The 15,470-nt window shown below is 43.9% G+C and overlaps 1 long non-coding RNA gene across 1 annotated transcript in view; it reads left to right on the forward strand.

Annotated features, from left to right (window-relative positions):
- LOC115272144 overlaps window positions 1–15,470 on the forward strand; it is a 64,124-nt gene that overhangs the window by 20,654 nt on the left and 28,000 nt on the right. The window lies entirely within an intron of this gene.

Genomic DNA, 15,470 nt, shown 5'->3' on the forward strand with positions numbered 1-15,470 from the left:
TTTTCTTTGAATGCTATTTTTGTCCTCTGGAGAAGCCTGAGTGATCAGAAAAAAACAGGACAGGAACCAGATAACACCATGATGTAGGGTGACTTATTGTCTTGATTTGCTGAGAACCTTCCCACGTTTAGTACCAGAAATTCCTTGAGGACCCCCTCAATCCTGGTCAGCTGGGGACAGCAGGTCACCCTACCACCTCTAAAGAAAAGAGCAGTGATCTTAGACTGATCATCAGATAGTCTTTGAATTACCGTTTTTATTGACTCAAAAGTTTTTTTTAAGTTTTATTTATTTTTAAAGAGACAAGGAGTGCAAGTGGAGGAGGGGTAGAAAGAACAGGGGACAGAGGATCTGAAGCAGGATCCACACTGACAGCAGAGAGCCTAATGCAGGGCTAGAACCCACAGACCATGAGGTCATGACCTGAGCCGAAGTCAGACACTTAACTGACTGAGCCACCCAGGTGCCCCTCAAAAGTCTTTTCTAGAGAAAGTCTCCACTTTGTGATCACTTTACAGATACAATAACAGCAGTTATCAACAACAGCTTTAATAGCATAATTATTTAGTGATTGCTACATTCTAGGCAATGTGATAAACTAATGCCGCAGTGCTGCAAGATCAATGTCATTATTCCCATTTTCAGATAAAGAAATCCAGAAGTCCCACAGCTAGGCTTCCACTCTGGTGTGTTTGATTCCAAAGCACATTCTTTTTATTATTTATGAAGTTAATAATTTATGTTAGGTAAAAAGAGAAAGAGATGAAAAGGTTGAATATTTGAGTAAAGTCTAGTTCAGTGCCATTTATCTGGACAAAGTGAAAATCAAGAAACTGATAATATATTCTATAAATACAACTAAATAATTATTTTGGTAAACTTAGAATAGAAGGATACTCCCCTTACACAGATTCCTGTCCCAAATCAGTAGAGCACATCATTTTTTACAGTAAACTACTCAAGGCATTCCGTTGAATGAGGAAGAAGACAAGTTTATTATCACTGTCATTATTTAATTTCATCTTAGAAGTTTTAGAGCCTAAAATAAGAATATTTAAAAGATTAAATAAATATTAGAAGAGTGTCAACATAATTTCTATTTGCAAACCCTTGTGGTCTACCCAGAAAACTATGAATAGCAGATGAAAAACTGCTGGCTCTAACAAAAGACTTTACATATATATCCAGAAGATACACTGTCACAATATTAACCCCCGGGCATTTTTAATTGGGGATCATGAAGGAGTTTTATTTTCTTCTTTTTCTTGTGTTACAGATGACATACTAGGGATGAGAGAGGGGGCCAAAATAATCGTCCTGAGACGTTATCTCGCTCAGCAGTAACTTACTTTTGTACCACTTACTGAGTGCAGAACTTGTTTGCAGAAAACGAATATAGGGATCTAGGGCAGCCAATCCTAGAAGGGAGGCCAAGGAGTTCCGTTGTCAGCTCTGAAGGTGGAATTGGTCCTTTTGTGGTCAGTGGTCCCAGAAACGGGACTGCTAGATCCAGAAGAAGCCCCAGGGTGGGGGACGGGGGTAGGGATCCCACCCTAGCTCAGAGCTCTGTAATTGTTACAGCACCCTGAAAAAGATGAAGCCCAGAAGGGTTGTATTTAGTGTGATCATACAATTTGACAAACTTGGCACATTTCTTGAGACTGGAACAGGACTCTTAATAATTACCCCAGGTGTCAACTCTGACGTTCTGGGTCAACCAACCTGTGTTGTGTTTGTTCACTCTTGTGAAGGTACTTTGGGCCGGTGCGGGGGGCTGCGGTGTGCTTGCCGAGGCTGCACTGGTTGCTGCTTCTGGTGGTTCCAGCTGACATTGTGGGATAGGATTCTGAGTGCCATAGAAGTCTCAGCTCCTCTCTCCTGGAGATGCCAGTTGCTAACGCTTGGGTTGCTGTAGGACTTGGAGACTAGAGCCTCCATACCGCAAGGAAAAGTGGATCACAGACGTATTCGTATGCAGTAAAACTTTGGTCTGTGGTCGTAATTTGTTCTAGAAACATGCTTGTCATCCAAAGCACTTGCATATCAAAGAAATAATGGAAACTCAGATGATTTGTTCCACAACTCAAAATATTCATATAAAAAGGATTATGATACTGCAACATAATACAAAATAATAAAGAAAATACAAAATATAAAGGAAAATAAATTAACCTACACTTACTTTGAACACCTTCATGGCTGGTGTGAGGGAGATAAGAGAGAGGAGGGTTATTGTGTAGAACGACTTTTACTGTCACTAACTGAATCACTGCATCTATTGGCTCAATGGAATCTTTTTCTTTCTGTGCAAAATTAACAAGGAACTATCCAATGATACTTTTTGCCTCCTTTTGAGGATTTAATGGAAATGTGACATTGCATTGTCGTTAAACAGATTTATTGTACTCTCTGCTGCAGCCTTATTTGGGTGGTGCTTTTCTACAAAATTTTATGCTGTTCCCCACATTTTACACATCTCCCTGATCTCATTTAAAGTAAGGACTCCTCTGCCTTTTTATCTGCCTCCTCTGCAGAGAGAGAGAAGAGCCATTGGCTCAGTTGTGATCATGTGATGTTGGGCGTTGTGTACTACTCATAGTGCAAGACATAGCTCATTCATCGAATTAAAATTTATTGGAAATGTTTGCTCGTCTTGCGGAACACTCACCGAATAAGTTGCTTGCAATCCAAGGTTTTACTGTATATGAAGTGCATCGGTAAGTATATGCACTTGTGTATGGATTTATAGGCACTTACTGATGGAGCTATACTTGTACTTTTAAACTTTCATCTGAGAACATATGCCATTTCTATAATAATAGTACCCTGAACTTCCCTGGGCCTCACTGGTCTATGGGTTCAAATAAGCCACCTTGTCAATAACTTCCAATTCCCCATGGCTCATTTTCTCACATGGTATGATTTCCTAGCCCCTGAGAATCACCAAGAGGTGTCATGTGCTTCACAAACTCTACTATCTGGGCTAGTCCAGCTCCTGCATCAGGAGCCGACATCCTTACCGGGCCTCCACCAAGCTCAGGGTGCCAAAGCTGGGCGGCCCTGGACACTGTAACTGTGGATACAGTGGATTCCTATAGGGAATCCTATAGGTGTGGGAGGGAAACTTTACTTTTCAACTGTATGCCTTTTTGAATTTTGTCTATGTTCTTGTAGCCTTCGTTCAGGGATAGAAATAATTTTAAAATGTAAAAAGCTGTGTAGGTAGCTGTGTCGGAGCCTGCTAGAATGGCTCTCTGGTTTCTATGAAACATTGTGATAGAAAAACCCAAAGCAAGCCTGCTCATGCATCAGCATGTGCCAGACAGCCCAGGCATTTTACTCCTTGGGCTTTGCTCTGCTCAGGACCAAGTCAACCCTTCGGAGGCCTGGGGACAGAGTTGTATGCCAGCCACTTGCTCTAATTCTCTCTGCCCCTGATGGTAAGTCTCTGTCCTGTGGTGATCACACTCATTCTGCCCAGCTTCTCAGCCTCAGGTCCTGAAAAAAGACTCCCCAGGGTCACCCAGGAACTCACCAGACATTCCCAAGATAAGTGGACCACCATCAGGGGACCCCAACAAAGACTGACACGAGTCTAAAGAAAAAGAGTTTTTAAAAAAGAAGGTAAATGCTCTGACAAACACCAATTAGAACTGAAAATTGTTTTTAAAACCCCACAAAAGGCCTTTGACCAAACTATGAACATGCTTTTCCCACTTCCTCCTCTCCTGGGCAGGGCGGTTAGGGCGTGAGCACGTATTTATGGAGTTAGTGCTACAGTTCCAGGAGCTGGGCTGTAAGGCTGAGCTCTTCACTGAAGGGCACTTCTAGGAAGTGGCATCTTGGGGCCCTACATATTTATAACAGTGCCCGAACACAGTAAATGCTTAATAAGTGTTAGTTCTTTTTATTATTATAGCCGTTTCTATAAATTCACATGACTTACTATGTCAAAAACTAAAATCCATTTTAAAAATCCAGGATTTAGTTATCTCGGGAGAGCAACAATGACAGCTCAAAGGCCATGCATCATAGTTTTAGCAATAATTACTCTCTCCGGAGCGGCAGGATCTTCTTTTAGAAGGTGCTCAAACACTATTTGTTCAAGAGGGACAATGATTACCATAATGCTATGGGCTCTGCTGTCACCTAGTGGAAAATTAGATTAGGATAAAACTTATCAGTAACAACCTCGTGATCGTTGCCAGCTGCCTTCCACCGACACGCATGGTGCAATCCATCACAGTCCATTCCAAACCGCAGCCCGAGTGCAGGATGTCTGTGCTGATGCACCTCCTACTCCTCCAGCCCCACCTCCCCACCTCCACCCCAGACAGCGAGGAACGAGGAACGTGTGATCCTGTGTCGCTGCCTAGTCAGAAACCGGCAGCGGGAGGAACATTCTTGGCAACTGCCAGGTCTCCTGGTCACTGGAGCTTTGCCAGATGAGAAGAGCAGACGATCTGGCTTAGCCTTTGATGAAGAATTGCTGAGTGACTCTTGGCCACAATAATTACAAGCAGACCAAAACAAACAAACAAAACCACACACACACACACACACACACACACACACACACACACACACACGCACACACACACACAAAACAAAAGCTACCTCATCACATTTCCCTTTAGTGTTGTTAAAAGTGTTTTCATATATTATCTTAATTTATTCTCAGAAAAAAACCTATGAAATAGGGCACATCTTGTCATTTTAAACATGAGGACATTGCTGTTTGGGAAAGATAACATCAGGAAGTCAAGCAAAAAAGAAACACACACACACACACACACACACACACACACAATCAAAGCTATTATCTGAGTCCAAATTCTGAGCTCTACCCACATTAATACAATGCTTTCCAGGATCCTGTGGTGGCTCATCAAAGGAGAGAGTAGGAAAGAGGGGAACATTCTGGTTTGTTTTTGAGAGAGGAGAGGAGAGCTGTGTAGGGAAGGAAGGGCCACCAATCAAGGTCCTGAGACCACTGGGTGGGAAGATAGATTCTGCCTGCTGTCTGGTCCCCTGCTCCTTGGTTCCTCTGGGCTCTTGCTAATTCAAGCATCTCCCTTTTCTGCTTCTTCAACTTCCCCCTCTCCTCAGGCCACTCACTTTCAGCTTAAAAAAAAAGTTTTTAATGTTTATGTATTTTTGGGAGAGCGAGCGAGCAGCGGAGGGACAGAGAAAGAAAGGATCTGAAGGGGACCCCATGCTGACAGTAGAGAGCCTGATGCAGGACTCAGACTCATGAACCACAAGACCATAACCTGAGCCAAAGTCAAATACTTAACCAGCTGAGAGACCTAGGTGCCTCAAATCACTTTCAGCTTTAAAAATAAAAACCAAAACTCTGCCTTCACTCAACTGTTGCTATGAATGCTGCCATATTTTCTCCTACTCTTCAAAATAGGCTTATCAGAAGAGTGGACTCATCACATTTCACCCTCCACTGATTACCCTTTTGTGCAGCACAGCATGGTTTCATCACTGACCCCACTGGAAATTGCTTTTCCACAGGTCACCAAGGACCACCTATTTGCCAAATCCAGTGGACTTTGCAAGTGTCTGTTTTACTCCTTGGGGCATTTCATGCTCTTGACCATGGCTTGCATACTGAGATTCTGTCCTTCCACCAGCTTCTCCCGGGACAAGGCTCCCCTGGGGTCTCCCACCATTCACTCTTAGTGTCCCTCCTAAGGGTCCCTTTTCTTTTCGAAGCTCCTCCCAGAACTCCCAAGAAACACCACCTGACAAGTCTACTTCTTTAGCCTAGACTTCTCCTCTGAACTCCTGTCTCCTGGGACATTCCTGAGACACCTCACATGCACGGATTTCAATTGTGCCCATCTCCCTCCCTCAAAGAGCTGCCCAAGCCAGGGAACTAAAGGTTATTATTAACAGAAAAAGGTAACAGTAAAAAAAAAAATACTGTGTTTACAGGGAAAATAATACATTTAATGTTAATTAGGGAATTCACCTAAAGACTTAAAAAATTGTTTCAGGGGCATGTGAGTCACTCAGGTAAATGTCAGACTCTTGGTTTCAGCTCAGATGATGATCTTACAGTTTGTGGGTTCAAGCCCCATGTCAGAATCTGCACTGACAGTGTGAAACCGGCTTGAGATTCTCTCTCTCTCCCTCTCTCTTTGCCCCTCCCCCATCTCTCTCTCAAAATAAATAAACTAAAAAGAAACTTTAATGGTGATACAATAGTATTATATAATATGCAGTTCATTTACAAGTTTTTTTCACTGTCACAATAATATCTTTTATAGCTATGTCAAAATTTTCTTTCCTAATTGAGCATCCGATAGAGAATCATGCTTTGCATAAGCTATTTAATGTCCTTTAGTCTGGAATGGTCCCCCAGGCTTTCTTCATCTCTTCTGACATTGATATTTTTGAAAAGCACAGACCAGTTTGTAAACCACATAAATTTGGGTTATACATTTTGGGCAAAAATGTTATATAAGTGATGTTGTGTCCTTCTCAGTGTTTCTTCTCAGGAAGTATCAGTTTGTCAGTGATCACTTAGCTACAGTGTTGTCCACTATAAAAGTACTTTTTTTCCTCTTGTAGTGAAGAATCTAGGAGGAGAAACTTTCAGACTGTGTAAATATGCTCATCCCTGGGGCGCCTGGGTGGCTCAGTCAGCTAAGCATCTGACTTCAGCTCAGGTCATGATCTCATGGTTTGTGGGTTTGAGCCCTGTGTAGGGCTCTGTGCTGACAGTTCAGAGCCTGGAGCCTGCTTTGAATTCTGTGTCTCCCTCTCTCTCTGCCCCTCCCCTCCTCCACTCATGCTCTGTTTCTTTCTCTCTCTCTCTCAAAAAGTAAATAAATATTTAAAAAAAATTTTAAAGTGCTCATCTCCTCCCTACGAATTTTCACCTAATAGTTTTAGCATTCCTTGATAATTCATATCTTCACCAAATATTACTATCATGGTTTAAAAATGGTGACTTTCAGGGGTGCCTGGGTGGCTTAGTCGATTGAGTTTCTGACTCTTGATTTTGGCTCAGGTCATGATCTCACAGTCATGAGGTCAAGCACCACTTCAGGCTCTGGACTGGGCATGGAGCCTACTTGGGATTCTCTCTCTCCCTCTGTCTCTGCCCCTCCCCCACTCACACTCTCTATCTCTGTCTCAAAATAAATTAGTTAATTTAAAAATTAAAAATGGTGGGGCGCCTGGGTGGCTCGGTCGGTTAAGTCTCCGGCTTCAGCTCGGGTCAGATCTCACGTCTGTGGGTTCGAGCCCCGCGTCAGGCTCTGTGCTGACAGCTAGTTCAGAGCCTGGAGCCTGCTTCAGTTCTGTGTCTCCTTCTCTCTGCCCTTCCCCCTCTCATGCTCTGTGTCTCTCTGTATCAAAAATAAATAAAACATTTAAAAAAATGCTAAAAAAATTAAAAATGGCGATTTTCTGTTATTCTTTATACATTTATTCATTGATATTCTATTATAAAGAAAAGCTATCCTTTCATCCTTATTATTCATTTCTTTGTCCCCCTCCCTTATTTTTAGTATCATTAAGGACTCATAGATTCTTGTGGATTTGTTTTCCTCCAGTGTCATGATTCCTTTCTGTCATTATTCTTTATTCTTATTTTGCTCAAATTGTAAGTGGTCTGGCTAATAGAAATCCCTTACTAGCATGGTTCCAAAAGTCAAAACTACACACAAAAATAGTATACTCTGAGAAATGTCTGTCTACTGTCTGCTCAATTATCACTCAAGGTAAACAATTCTATTAGTTTCTGGTTCATCCTTCCTAAGTTTCCTTTTTGCAAGAAATGGAGATACACGTATATATTCACGTTTCATCTTCCTTACAGAACAGGCAGCATACTAAATACGCTGTGGGATTTGATCAAGGAAGGCTTTGTACAGAGTATGAGTTGGAACTTCTCCTTGTTGCTAAGGGTGGGAAGCCAAGGTTGGTGGTTCTTATGTTAAGAAAAACAAGTTAATAGTACTTCTTTGAATTAAAAAAATTAGGCTGGAATGCTAGAATTGGGTCCCAGCAGTTGGCCATTTCATAAGCCCTCCAGATAATTCTCATGTGTGCTAAAGTTTGAGAACCACCATTGTAGGCTAGTCCAGGAAGGAGAAAGTTGAAAGAAAAACATCTCCCTTTCACTGGGTGCTAACTTTTTACAAAGAATGGGTGTGAGCATCTTACCTGCACCTACTCCCCATACAGCCCTCACAGAGTCCCAGCCAGCGGGGGCTGTGATTAGTCCAAGTTTATAGGTGGGCCAGCTGCGGCGCAGAGGGAATGATTAACTGTTCAGAATCCTGCAGCTAGTGGGCTGTGAAGACCAGATTTGAAACCCGGGCAGACTGCCTTTGAAACCCGTGATCTCAGTCATTCCTCTGTGATTCTTCTCAGCTTACTGTCAGATAAAAGAACTAAATTTCTCCGTAACAGACTAACAGACTGGCTGCCTGGAGGACAGTTAATGAGCTTGTCTGGTACCGAGAGTTGAGAGGAAACGGTTGGCCAGAAGGAGGTGAAACAAGTCTGGGAAATGACGGCAACCAGGGCTTCATAAAAAACTAAGAATGTCCACAAGTGAAAGAATCGCTGTGGTGGGGAGAGCAGAGAGTCCTTAAAGTCAGTGCCTTTTACCATTTGATTTCACATTGTTTCCCATCTTGTGTTTTGTGGCACCCCCCTTGCCACCACCCCTATCATTCAGGAAGAGTCTACTACACATAGTAACCGTGGTTAGTTGCACTTTAGGCTAGAAGGCAGAGGGGTGGGGTCCAGGCATGTGGAAAGCAGTGTGGAGAAGGCCAGCGGCTGCAGGAGGCCAGGGAGAGAGCAGGGATCGAGAATTCACGGGGAGCAAGGACTTAGTATCCACGTTCTCTCATAGGGTATTTAATGAAGCCAGGAGACTCACCAATGGCTTGATTAGGCATATATCATATATGGAAAGGAAAAAAAAATACACCCATTTTCCATCCCCAAGCATTGGTGGGGAGAGGCAAAGGTAGACAGTAAGAGGAAAATGTAAGTGTTCCTCCAAATACTCCTCATTTGGGGCTGGACTTGGGACAGACTCATTAGGTCAGCTAGAGTATTACCACCCTTCCCCCTTTAGATCTCTGGGGCAGATTTCATAAACCTAATGGTGTGGTGACTTAACTTTCCTGAGAACTTTCAGTTCCCGCGTTGAATGGACTGTAGGTATAAAGTGAGTGGGTCTTCTGATGGGTCAGCCATGGCAGGGTGAGGTGACCCTCACAGCAGAGATCAGAAGCAGATTCTCAGGCCAACAGGCTGGAGAGGGGATGTGGCAAAGACCCAAGGAGTGCAGATAGCAAAGGTACTGGGGAGGCCAAGCTAGCCAGGGATTAATCCCAGGGTCTGACGAACCAAGAGAAAGACCTGTGTCCGAGGACACTAGCCCCAGTCTTCAGCAGCACACAGGAAGACAAGACACATAGCTGTCTGGAGAAAGAGGGAGGGGACACACAGCTTGAGGACCTCAGCTCTTCCCCGCTGCCTCCCGTCCTGTACCTCCTTATCTGTTTTGGAGAGAGGAGAGGACAAGCTGAGTATTTGGGAAGCAACTCAGTATTGCCTGATGGAGAATTGTTTCAAGGATTGGATTGGAAGGAGTTTAAAGGTATTGGACATTTTGGAGCACCTGGGTGGCTCATTCCATGAAGCATCCAACTCGTGACATCGGATCAGGGCTTAATCTCACGGTTCATGGGTTCGAGCCCTGAGTTGGGCTTGGTGCTGACAGCGTAGAGCGTACTTGGAGTATTCTCTCTATGTCCCCCTGCCCCTTCCCTGCTGCTGCTGGTTCTAAATAAATAAATAAATACGACCTTCAGTTAATGTTAAAATGTTCCCCACTGGCTAGTAGTTGGGGACTTAGAAGGGCAGGAGGAAGGCAACTATAGACAATATGAAACATTTTACTTCTTTTCTGTTAATGTAAGTTAAATTCTGTGTGTTTAATTCCTGCCCCTCCAACTAGACTGTTAGCCCTGAGGGCAGGGTCTGCCTGTTTTCCCCTTGCTCAAGCTCCAGTGCATGAGGGCAGGGACTTGTCTGCCCCCATCATCTCTGGTATCCCCAGCGTCTAGAACACTCCTGGCACATGGTAAGCCCTAGATAAGTAGGTTTTGATTCTGAATCTCATAAAGGATGTTGGAGTGATCTAATCAGGAGGATATGAGGGAAAGAAGTGGAAAGAACATAAGCCAGCAATCCCCCTGACTGTGTGGTTTAGCAAGCAGAGACAATGAGGATCCCACAGCATAAAGGGACACGTCTATGGAATCACTATTTCACACGTCTGGGCATGTAACACTTAATAAAAATACTATTTGGTGGCCGTATTGTGCTTTAAAGTTTGCAAAGGATGGAAAACCTGGGTAGCTCAGTCAGTTAAGCATCCAACGTTGGCTCAGGTCATGATCTCATGGTCCATGAGTTCAAGCCCCATGTCTGTGCTAACAGCTCAGAGCCTGGAGCCTGCTTCAGATTCTATGTCTCCCTCTCTCTCTGTCCCTTCCCTGCTGGCTCACGCTCTCTCTCTCTCTCTCTGTCTCTTTCTCTCTCTCTCTCAAAACTAAATAATAAAACATAAAATTATTTTTTAACTTACAAAGGACATTCAATATACCATTTGATTCTTTTAATAATCCTGTAAGATGGTTAAGGTATTTTCATATTGATTCTGTACATGAGCTAACTGAAGTTTCAAGAGATTAAGCAACTAACCTGAGATCTAATGCATAGAATACATTGAATCAGGAGAGCTGGGGTTAGAACCCAGTTCTTCTGGCTCCCAGTGTATCAATCCACTCTGCAATAATCAGAGCAGAAGTTTGGAGGACTTTGTCCAGGACATTCAGTGAGGATGGTGCCCTGGGAGCTGGCACATTACTCCCTTCCAGAGGTGCTTCTCAGAACTTATCAGTGTAAAGCCCCCTAGAGGGGAGAGACAACGTGACACCAATGAGGACGATGTCTCCCTTAAGGCACTCACTCCACATCCTGTGACAGGTGGGTGCATCTGTTAATGCAGGGTGGTTGCTAGAGACTGAATGTCTGGGTCCTCCAGGCCCCACCCCCTGAAATTCATAGGTCAGAGCTCTAATCCCCAATGTGATAATCTTGGGGGGTGGGGCCTTGGGAAGGTTGATCAGGTCATCAAGGTGGAGTCCTCATGAGTGGGCTTAGTGCTTTTATAAGAAGAGACATGAAAGAGATCATCTCTCTCCCTCCCTCTCCATGTGAGGACACAGCAAGAAGATGGCCATCTATAATCCAGGAAGAAGGCCCTCACTAGAACCTGACCATGCTGCCACCCTGATCTCAGACTTCCATCCTCCAGAACAGTGAGAAATAGCGTTCTGCTGGTTAAGCCACCTCCTCCATGGCATTTAGTTATAGTAGCCCTCACTGGCTAAGAGAGCAGTCAACACAGTGCTCTCTTTTAGGGCGATGGGAGGGATGGCGCCCTCGTCTCCAGCTTATCCACGAAGAAAGGAGTGGGACACAATTTCTCTGTGTCCCCAGAGTTGGGCCATGAAAATGCAGTTCAGTTTTCTTACCTGGCCTGTTTAAGAGAAAACTGCAGGCCTTGCTTTGCAGAAAGGCTGTTGGCCATCTGAGAAAAGGGACCATGAGTGTGGGAGTGCACCAGCCTGAAGCTGCGCACCAGAGCCAGCTGGTGTCCCGCCCAATCCTGGCACTACCAGGACTGCCCTCATGAGGGCAGTGTAGCCTCAATAAGCAGATGCTTATCACCGGCTGCATAGAAAAGGGCATTGCAGTGGCACCGCTTAGCTAGATGGTAGCCTGGGTCCTTTGAACTGAGCGCTGGCGTTTCTGCCACATATGCCTCCAGTTATTCATTTACTCATTAATTCATTCCTTTTTTTTTCCACTTAGCAACTGTGCATTCAAAGCCTACTATTTATTTGTAAAAGGAGTTCTGGGTAGGATGTTGGGGATACAGAGATTTTTTTTAAATAATAATATTAACTACTTACAATGCTCTAAGACTCCCAGGAGGTCCGTGTTGAGTGAGAGAGTTTACAATAGTAAATACCGCGCCGCCGTGCTAAATGCATAACTTAGTGTTGGAAACGAAGTGCTGTGCATACAGGACAGAATCCTTCAGATCGCAGCTTACATGTGGCATCTGTTGGGAATGCCTTTCCTGGCACTTACACTGGGCTAGGTACCCCTGTACCCCAGTGCATCAGATCCCTGTACTTCTCTACTGTAACACCTGAGCACACCTGTCTGGTTACTACTCCTTGTTTAATCGTCCGTCTTTCCAGATAGATGTAACAAGCTATTCGGAGGGACCACTTCTGTCTTTTTTCTTCTACATCCCCTATCCCTGTGATAGTAGGTACACAGTAAATGCTCATTGAATAAAGACTAACCCAGGTACACTTACCTCAGTGCAAGAAACATTACGTCTTTATATTTTTTAAGTCAAATCCATTTTCAACTTATCAAAATTAGCCACATGTCTAAGATTTTTAAATTATCTTTTAAAATATCCTTTCATCTCTCAGGGGTCATACCCACATCCAAGAGGTATGAGGGTTATGCAGCTGAGGGCAGCTGAGGTGAAAGGCCCCTGGCGCCCATTCCTGCCTTTATGCTGTCCAGTGTGGCTCCTGAGGTCTTGTCCTTCACTGCCAGCTACGCTTGCTGCTCTGCGCAGGCTCTACCTGTCACAGCCGTCACTCTGGCCCCTGACAGCTGCAATCCCATCTAAGGCCTGCCCCTCTCGAACATTACCTATGCGTGGTGTGCAGGTGCAGGGCGAGGCCCAGAACACGCAGGCACCCCGCCTTCCCAGCCCCGAGGAGTCAGCTCCGGGGAGAAGCCGCTCTCTGCTTTCCCCCTCCTCCTCACCTGGATAAGCAACTGAAGCACTTGTGTGTCCGTCCCTGTCTTATGTTGGGAGGAAGAGAGAAACCTCCCTTCCAAATTAATACTCATGAATTACAGCCTCAAAAAGGCGAGGTACTGATCGATTCTCAACTCTCCCTGTGCATGTGCTCATTCCATGAACAAATGTGTATATTTGTGGAGCAGTCTTTCACCAGGACATTCCATGCCTCTGACTTGAGGTCACCGAGTTTCTGTAAGTCAACAGGCACCCATTTCGTCTGTGCTAGTAACTTCTTTGGACCTGAGAAACGAATACCTGGTCCTTGCAAAGATTAATGGAGATGATGCCTTTGAATACACTTTGGGAAGTAAAAGTACTATACAAATACAGAATAGTGTTCGTATGAACTAATGACTTCTTTATTTTATAGCCAGAGGAGCGATGACATGATAAATGATATCCTTAGGATCCTTTCCAATTCTCTCTTGATAGGAGGGGATTATTTTGCTAAAAACTGTCCTTCTGCTATCCATTATTCTCGAACCCTTTGTACTCCCTGAAAAAAAACTCATGTATCCGTGTTTCTTTCTTTCTCACTGGTCCATAATCCAAACCTGCACCTCGGAGGTGCTCAGGCTGAAACCACTTGTGAGAGGAATAGACAAAGGGACTTTATGGGTCCCTTTTAATTCTAAGATTTCATGATTTCTGTGTGTTAATGATATTGAAAACTTGATTTCTCATTCATTCATTCATTGGAATAGAATGTAGTTAGCACTTTGTTTAAGAAAGATCCTAAGCATTTCTTATATTCATAACTGGCTACAAACATCCCTGTTTACTAGTCTGACAACGCCTGAAATTTAGCAGGCTGCACTTGGCCCATGGTCTTCCCCCGACTCCACGGTGCATGAACATTTTCATTCAGAGCCCTGCTCACCAGCTACTTCATGCTTTTCTCTGCTTTATCGCGGTGTCCTTGGGCGCCTTGCTGCTAATGTGCCCCCACTTCTATATCAAAGTTCTTGACTGTTACACTGTTTATTGTGGTTTTATTGGTTGTTAGAGGAGAGCATTAAAAACTCTGAGATAAAACAGTGAGAAACAGCTTAGAGATAAAAACCACAGAATAAAAACCCAGTGAGATATAAAATAAAAGTGTTGATTTCTTGAGGTATGACCTGTTTTTCCCCTTCTAACTGAAGAAATATCCGTCTTGACCTGGCTAAACACAGAGTAAAGTCTGGGGCACATGTTCAGGATTAATGTGCCCTTGACATTATCTGAATGGAGATGGGTTAATTTTGAGTAAAGATGGGCCACCAATGTGCTCTTCATGCTGTCTGCTTCTTCCATAATCTCCCAAGCCATTCCCTGCTTCCGTTTCTCTGACTAGCTCCCCCTTTTCTTGAACTTATAAACCCCAATTTTTATAGTTTGGTTTGAGTGGTCATTTTTACAGTGAACCCTGTTCTCACAGCTTTTATATCCAGGAGACATATCTGATGTATAAACTTTGGAACTAGCCTTGGGGAAGACAGAATGGCCTCTCTGCCTTCCTATAAAACTAAAAAAGCAGTGGGCAGCCGTACTCCAGCATATGGATTGTGAAAGCAAACATTAGTGCAGATGCTGTAGTAACCATAACAACATGAGCTGAGTCCCCGCCACCGAACCGACACAGCTAGGCATGCTTGGCAAGCATCACACTTTGACTTCGCATGCGCATTTCTGGATGACAGCCCTGTGCACAGAGAGGTTCAGTAACCCACCTGACAGGAAGCAGAAGTTAGTGGATCTGGGCTGTCCATCCAAGGATTCTAGCTGTAGAGTTCACATGTAACTACTGTGCTCCAAAACCTCTCATGCTTTCTGGGGGTTGAGCCCACCTGTTTCCGCCTCCTTTTTCACCACCTAATTATGGCCACACTTGTTTGGGAACTATCTGCATGCCTCCAACCTTGTTGTATTGCCTATTTGGAGGGTGATTCCATCACCCCTCTCACACACACACACACACACACACACACACACACACGATTGCCAGCTTCTCAGGGAAACAACGCTTCTGGCCCAGCATGGGTATGGAACAACTCTATGAGGAAGTAGGGTCTAATAAAAACTTTTATATTATAACAAATGCGAAACTTCATGAAGAAAAACCTTTTTTAGTTAAAAAAGACAGTACATAAGTCATAAATGGGTGGCTTAATGAATTGTCACCCAATGAACATAGCTATGAAACCACATCAAGAAACAGAATGTTACCAGAACCCCAGGATTCCCCCTCATGCCCTCTTCCAAATACCATCCCTCCCTCCTACCCCAAATTGCAGCACTTGGAAACTCTACATTAGCTTTGACTAGTTTGGACTTCCATGGAAATGGAATCATACATTACACAGTCTTTTATATCTGGCGTCTTTTGCTCATTAGTAGCTTGAAAGATTCATTTATGTTGTTTGGTATAGCTATGGTTTGTCTACTTTCATGGATCTACGGCATTTCATTGTATGAATATACCACAACTATTTGTCAGTTCTGCTGTTGATGGACATTTGGGTTGTCTCTAGTTTGA

The sequence above is a fragment of the Suricata suricatta genome, chromosome 11 (assembly GCF_006229205.1).
Source record: "Suricata suricatta isolate VVHF042 chromosome 11, meerkat_22Aug2017_6uvM2_HiC, whole genome shotgun sequence".
In the NCBI taxonomy this organism is placed as follows: Eukaryota; Metazoa; Chordata; class Mammalia; order Carnivora; family Herpestidae; genus Suricata; species Suricata suricatta.